The following is an 8,067-nucleotide window of genomic DNA, read 5'->3' on the forward strand; positions in this document are numbered from 1 at the left end:
CCACAGGACCCGCCCCGCCTGCCGGCCTCGGCCCGCGGCACCTGCACCCGCGGCCGTTGGGGAGGGGAAGTGAGAACCCCCCACCCCACCCTGGCGGGGTCCCGGGCCTGCTCCCCGCACGGCCCTCGCTGCTCTGTCGCCAGGAGGTAGGGGGCGTCGTGCCACGTGCGCCCCACTCCCGGCGAAACCAGCCCGGGCGGGCCACCAAAGGGTAGCCTGAGGTGGAGAGGGTGTTGGTGGGGGTCGGGGGAGAGGGGAAGGTAGACATGCCTCTGTGACCTGGGGCGGGGGTGTATCTCACCAGAGCTGGCCAAGCGTCTCCCCATCCCCTGGGGCTTTCTCCCTGAGCCCCCACGGGGCAGGAAAGGGGAGGGCGCAGGAAGGGGAAGAGGCGCCTTCCCTGGCACCTGGCTCTGGTGCTCGGCGGCGTTGCCCTTGATTACCCTCCAGTGACTTTTTTGTAATTCCTTGGACCTGGTCTCCTGGTATCACATAAGCATTCGTGATTATCTCCTATGGTAAATGTATGATACAGTTACTGTCTTCCATGGCTTCGGGATGGCACCTATTGCGGTCTTAATGTTTGAGCTGAAGAAATAAGCCAAAGGCCTTGCGCAGAGGCCCACAGGGAGTCAATGCTCCTGGAGGTTCCAGCAGGCCTGTGTCCAGATCTAGAGCTCTCCAGCCTAGCACTCTCTTGCCTGCTCTTTGCTCTCCTCCCTTTGGCTGCTCCTATAACTGATCTGAACCCTTGGAGTTCTGTGCCCTTGGAGTCCTCAAAAATGCAGAATCCAGAAGACAGATGGAGACAGCAGAGATGAGGGAACGGTAGGACTCAAGTATAGGTGGAAATAAATGAAATGCGTTTAGGAATGGAAATAGGGCTGAGGCCTATAATTTTTTACTGCTGCCATAACAAATCACCACAAAGTTAGTCGCTTAAAATAACACAAATTTATTATTTTACTGCTCTGGCTTTCTGAAGTCACACAGGAGTCCTACTGAGCTAAAATCAAGGTATCAGCAGCAGGGCTGGGTTCCTTTGTAGAGGCTCTAGAAGAGAATCCATTTCCTTGCCTTTTTCGACTTCCTGAATCTAGCCACATTCCTTGGCTCATGGCTCTCTTCCTCTATCCTCAAAACCAGAAATATAACATCTCTTTGACCAAGTTAGGATATCACATCTCTCTCTGACTCTCTTACCACCTCCCTTTTTTACTCTAAGGACATTGATCCCACCCAGATAATCCAGGAAAATCTCAGTTTTTTAAAGGAGACTTACAACCTTAATCTCCTTTGCCCTGTAAATAACATATTCAAGCATGCTGGGGCAAGGACATGGACATCTTTGATGGGCCATTACTCAGCCTACCACAGGCCTCAAATTCTGAAAGAGGAAATGAGCTCCAAACCTGCTAAACCTCGCACCTGTTCCCCATGTTCAGGACTTTTCTGGCCTCCAGATCAGGTTAGCCTCCCCTCCTCCCCCTCCTTCTCCCTCCCATCATGCACTGTCACAGCCCTGTACTGTTCTTTTGTAGAATTATGTAGCTATTTTTCTGCAATTACTTATGTTAATTTGTGTCTCCACCATTCAACTCTAAGCCTCTCAGAGGCAGAATCCAAGTCTGTCTTTTTCACCATGGGACTTCTAGCACTTGGAGCCAACTCTGGCACAGAGGATATTAATACACGCAGAAAGTATCTGAATGAGCCGATTACTGAATATGGCCAGGAAAGCCTTAAATTTGAGGCCCAAAGATAGAAAGGAATTTTAAGGCACTGAAAATTACTGAACTTGGAGGAGGGAAATATAAGATGTCAAAAAATAGGCTGTACCTAATAAAAGCCATCAGAGTAAAGAAAATGATGAGCTGAAGTTTGGAAATGCTGAGTTTGAGGTGCCCATGGGATGCCTAGGGGCTCTGTCATTGCAGGAGAGATGAGTGCCCAGGACAAGCCAGGATGTCAAATACCCCTGGAGTGCAGGTGCATGAGTGGATGGGGGCGAGGAGATAAAGAGCAAGAGCCTGGCCTGAAGGGCAGAACTTGGGGAAAGGGCCAGGCTCAGGGACCACAGGAGACTAGAGTAACCAGAGAGGTGGGATAAGAGGCAGAACCAAATAAGCAGGAGGCCAAGGAAGAGGTTTTTAAGAAGGTTGTCAACAATGTGGATCACTGTGAGGGGTCTGGGAGGATGAGGTCTAATGAAAAGATCTTTAAAGTCCCCTGGCTCCTCATGTGGGCACAGTGAGGGCATTCCAGCTCACAAAATGCTAAGACTCTACAGTTCTCTTTGGAGAACCTCACCTGAACACTGTCTACCTGTCCTGAACCTTCCTTCACTCTTCACAAGCCTGTGAACCTGGCTAGTTTATATTTCTCTTTGGAGTCATTCCTACTGAGGGCATATTTGCCCATTTGAGGTCATTTCCTCTGACACCCCCTGCTATCCAAATGCATGGTCCTCCTTCCAGCTCCAGATGTTAGGGAGTGAAGGCCCTTTCCTGCTTCCTAACCAAGAGGGTCTGCACAACTTTGAACTGAAGGAATACTTCTATACTTCTTATGATTCTTTGAGGCCGTCCATCAGCTGTGGGTAAGGTCTCTGGTGCTAGGTCAGTAGTCCAGACTCTGAACACTCCCACTGCTACCCAGCACTGTCCTCTGGCATTTGGCTGGAAAGGGGACTTAGAGGCCAAAATTCCCTCAAGGTGTCAGTCCCTGATACTGGCAATTCCACCTGATTCCTCTGTAGAGCAGGTGGGGTTGAGATGGGGGAAGTGGTATGTCTTTTTGCAGCTCCCTTTGACAGTTTTTACGGAAAGTGGAGGGGAGGGCAGTTGCCCCCTCTGAAAGGCCAAGCTCTGCAGTCAGTGTCTCAGCACGGATGGCTCTTAGATGGCTTCTGGGCAGAATGGAGACCTGCACATGACTGCCACCTTACCCTCTTGTGGGCTTGGTAAAGAGAAGAGGTCAGAGAGATGAGTATGTATTATCTAAAGAACAGAAAGATGAGGAATGGGGAAGAAACCCCTGTTTCTTACATCTTCAAGATGTTGTTTCCTAATCTCTCAGGCCTGAGGACAGAGCCTTTTACTTTGGTTGACAAGACCTCCCTTACTAGGACAGAAGGTGGAGATGGAGGAGTCTACTGCAGCAGATACTTTTAATTCATCTTAATTCTCTTAACTATCCTATGAGGAAGATACTAATAGTATACCTGTTTTATAGATTAGAAAGTTAAATATCTTTCCCCAAGGCACACAGCTAGAACATTGCTGAGTTGAGTTCTGAACCCAAACAGCCTGGCTCCAGAGTCCACGTTTCTGCCTCCTAGAGTATGTGGTAAGCACTTGAAGCAGGCCCTGCTGTGATCCGAAGAGCCACGCAAGTCACTGGCCTGTGTTGGCATCACCTCCTGTTGCAGGTGGGCAGGCAATAACTCTGTTACCTGCGAATTCCCCCTGCTCGGCCAGGAGTGCCTTATGCTCATGAAACCCCAGCCCTCAGGAAAGACCCGTGCTTGGAATTCCCCTGGCATCCCCTACTTCCCTGTTCCCCTCCCTGTCTGTGTCCCATCACACCTTCAGCCCCTGGGGGGCAGGCTGTGTCTCTTCACTGCATTTCCAGCACCTCATTCAGGTGCAGCACACAGCAGGTGTTCAATAAGCATTGCTTATTTTTAAATCAAGGCCAACCTGCTCGTTTTACAGCTAAAGGCACTGATCACATAGCTTAAGTGACCTGCTCACAGTCCCACAACCTTCTTCTGAGAGGCTCATTCCTTGCTTTGTTCAAGAGTTCAGAGAGACTCTGCACATTCATACACGCAGGGTGGAGGATGTGAAGGCTGAATTACATGGTACAGGCTGGTGGGCCATCACAGGTGGGGACAGGGAGAAAGAGTTCCAGGGTGCCAGGTCCCTGGTTTATTAGCCTTGTCAACACCCTGGATTTATAGACTGCTGTCATTTCTACCTGCTCAAGACAGTTTGAGCCCAGCCTGGTGGGCTGATAGTCTCCAGTAAAGACTACCTGGAGACTTTTGTAGCTTTTTAGGACTAGGTAGCTTTGCAGATGAAACTTAGAAGCCTACCCTCTTCAAGAGGGAGGCCTCCTTCCCTAATCACCAAAATGGCTACTCCTTATGCCATACCCTAAGAGCCCCTCACTGGGCCACTTTGAGCAAAGGCCCTGAATCTCAAGTTCTTAGAAACAAAATGTTCTTGGGAATCTGCTGGGTGGCTAATTCTGCTTCAAGTGCTGTCACTTACTCAGCTTTCATGAATCTTTACCTCAAACCAGTGAAGTAGCCATGTTAGTATCATCCCATTTTACAGGAGGAGAAACTGAGGCTCCAATAAGGTAATTCACCTGACCCATGGTCACTTGGTTAATAAGTGTCAAACCTAGATTTTTAATTCAAATCCACCAGTTAAAAAGAGGTGTCTCTTTTCCCATGGGTTACGATCCAAACCTATTCTGTGCTGGTTCCATGACCCCGAACCCCAAATTAACCTTAGTGACAAGAAAAAAGCAGCGTCATAAAGATTGCTTGTTGTCTACCCAATATCCATTCTCCCCTTGTTTCTTAGTAACAGTATCCTAATTTCATTTGGAGCAGCAAGATTCTATTCCCCAGCCGCTCCTGCAACCAGGAGGAATCCAGTAAATTGTAGATGGAAGTCATCAACTGTCCAGAGAGGTTCTTTATAGGACATTCAACTCTTTCACCCTCTCTTTTTAGTTTCCCTTTTTGCCTTTCTCCTCTTCTTTTAGTTCCTGCCAAAAAAGGTGAACAGGATGACGAAATGCAACAGTCCTCTTACGTTCTGAGATGGCTGTGTGAACAGAAGCCACACACTAAGGACAGTCGAGCAGATGAGCAATCTGGTCCTACTGACCATGGAACACCCAAACAAGCCCCAGGTTCCACTCCCCGCCCTGAACTCTTTTACATGAAAGAGAAACACATACTTCCCTATCTTATTTGAGACTTGATTATTTACATGTCCTGCTGTATGTAACCAAACTGAATTCTTTACTGATGTGTGAATGGAAGCTGGTATTTATTAAGCACTGACCACACTCAGAGTTCAAATTCCAGGGTCCATAGCACCATGACACATTGGATGCTTTCAGAAAGTTCATTAAACGTACCTCCTGGGGCACCTGGCTGGCTCAGTCAGTTAAGTGTTTAACTTTGGCTCAGGTCATGATCTCTCGGTTTGTGAATTCAAGCCCCGCGTGGAGCTCTGTGCTGACAGCTCAGAACCTGGAACCTGCTTTGGATTCTGTCTCCCTGTCTCTCTAACCCTCCCCCGCTCACACTCTGTCTCTCTCTCTCTCTCTCTCTCTCTCTCTCTCTCTCTCTCAGAAATAAACATATTAAAAAATCCTTTTTAAAGTACCTCTTGAGGACACATGGGTGCCTTCAAGGTGGGGAGGAGTCACCCTTGAACCCTCATTACTTCAAGCCACGTGCAGATGGTGACTTCATCTGTGCATGAAAGCATATCTTGCACATTTTCTACTTCCGCCTTCTGAGGTGCTGAAGCAGAAAGTCTAGGCAGCTGTGATAAAAATTTTAGGACTTGGCCTTGCAGACTCTTAGGGTGTAACAGTTGGGAAAGACCCTAAGAGGTCATTATTGCACACATGTGTAAACTAAGGCTGAGATAGGCAAAGTGACCTTTTAACATTATACATTGAATTGGAGGCAATACCAGGACTAGAATTCGGGTCTTAATTTCTAGTCTGGAGAGATTTTGGTTTTTTCGGTTTTGTTTTGTTTGTTAAGCTATATCAGACCACTTATACTTTCCACTACCATTAAAAAAAAAAAGCAACTGTAGGAATTCCTTCCTTAATCTGATGCTTTAACTTTATAGTTCATTCCCATAAATCTATCATCAGCTCCTAAAAGGTTAAACCAATCCTGGATGCCTAGGATAAGCCCCATTTGATTGTAATGTGTCATCCTTTTCATATGTTGCCAATTTACTAATATTTTATTAAGCATTTTTGCATCAGTGTTAAGGGTGGATATTAACCTCTAATATTCTTTTTTGTAATATGTTTTGTTAGTTTGGGGGATCAGGGTTAATATGGCCTCATAAAACATGTTTGGGAGTATTCACTTTTTTATTTTTTAATAAAGAAAGATTCGTGTTATTTCTTTCTTAAGTGTCTGATGGAATTAGCCATTAAAACTATCCAATATCAATTTCCTCAATAGAAAAGAGCTATTTAGATTTTATACTTTATCTCTACCAGTATATGTAAGTTGTGCTTTTCAAGTGATTTGTCCACTTAATCTAAGTTTTAAAATTTTACTGATATGAGGTAGTTTACAATATTCCCTTATCATCCTTTTAAAGCCCAGAGGATTTGTAATGATGGTCCCTCTTCTATTCCTGATACTTGAAATTTGTGTCTTCTCTCCTTCTCTTACTCTCTGACTCTAGATAGATGTTTGTTAAATTTCATTGATTTTTCCAAAGAACCAGCTTTTGGTTAATTTTTCTATTGTTTGGTTTTGACTTTGTTGCTTTCTGCTCATTAGTACTTCCTTCCTTCTGTTTACTTTGAGTTTACTTTGTTCTTATCTAGCTTCCTAAGGTTGAAAATTTGGTGATTGATTTTATTCCTTTTATCTTTTTTAAATTAATTAATTAATTTTTACAGAAGGACATTATATTTAGTACAATTTTTTGGAATCCCTATTCCATAAAATTATCCCAGTACATTTTGGGAAAGATGTTTTTAAGGATCTGACATTCTTAGTATTTCAATACCCTTCTATCTTTTCTAATATAAAAATTTAAAGCTATACATTTCCCCCAATTCAATGCTTTAATTGCATCTTTCAAGTTTTGATATGTTATATTTTCATTATAATTTAGTTCAAAATATTTTCTAATGTCCCCTGTGATTTCTTGTTTAGCCATGGGTTATTTAGAAGTGAGTCAATCTCCAAATTTGGGGTTTTTTTTTTTTAACAAATATATACCTACTGTTACTGATTTCTAGTTTAATTCCATTATGGTCAGAAAACAGATTCTATATGACTCCAACTTTTCTAATTTATTGAGAGTCATTTTATGACCCAGCTTATAATCAATCTTGGTGAATGTACAATATAATTTGAAAAGAATACGTATTCTGCAGTTGTTGGATAGATTATCAATTAACTCACGATAACAGTGTTATTCTGACCTTCTACTTCTTTACTAATTTTTGTCTAGTTTTATCAGTTGCTGAGAGATGCATGTTCAAGCATCTGTGGTTGGGAAATTTTCTAATTCTTCCTTTAATTCTGTCAATTCTTCTTTCATGTTTCTGAACTTCCCTTATCAGGCACTATTAGGCACATATACATTTAAACTATTATATCTTTCTGATGAATTAAGCTTTTTTATCTCTAGTAAATACTTTGTAAATATTTTTATCTATTTGTGGTAATTCTCTTTGCTTAACACTTACTTTATCTAATACTAATATAGCCATCTTATCATTCATATGCCTACTATATACGTAGCATAATTTTTCATCCGTTTACTTTCAAATTACCTGCATCTTGATACTTCACTTACATCTCCAAAGTAAACAGCACATGGTTAAGTTTTTTGGTTTTGTTTTTTGTTGTTGTTGTTGTTTGTCTTATCGATTCTGGCAATCTCTGCCTTTCAATTGGAGTATTTAATCTCTTTATACTCCATGTAATAATTAATATGGATAGATTTAGGCCTAAAATTTTACTATTTATTTGTTGTTTGTCCCTTCTGTATTTTGGTTTTCTATACCTCCTTTCCTGACTACCTTCACTAATTGGATATATTTAAGAATTCCATATTTGTTTATTTGCTATTTAGCTAAACCTTTTTGAGTTAACTTTTCTTTATCATTCTAGGGACTAAAATATACATTCTTAATTTTTTACAGTCTACTTAGAGCTACTATTTTACTGCTTCTCCTAAAATGTGAGAAATTTGCATCATTTAGAACCATTTACTGTCCCCTCAACCCCTTACTTTGTGCCATAGTTGTTGTAGGTATAACATC

This window comes from Suricata suricatta, chromosome 2 (assembly GCF_006229205.1).
Source record: "Suricata suricatta isolate VVHF042 chromosome 2, meerkat_22Aug2017_6uvM2_HiC, whole genome shotgun sequence".
Taxonomy (NCBI): Eukaryota; Metazoa; Chordata; class Mammalia; order Carnivora; family Herpestidae; genus Suricata; species Suricata suricatta.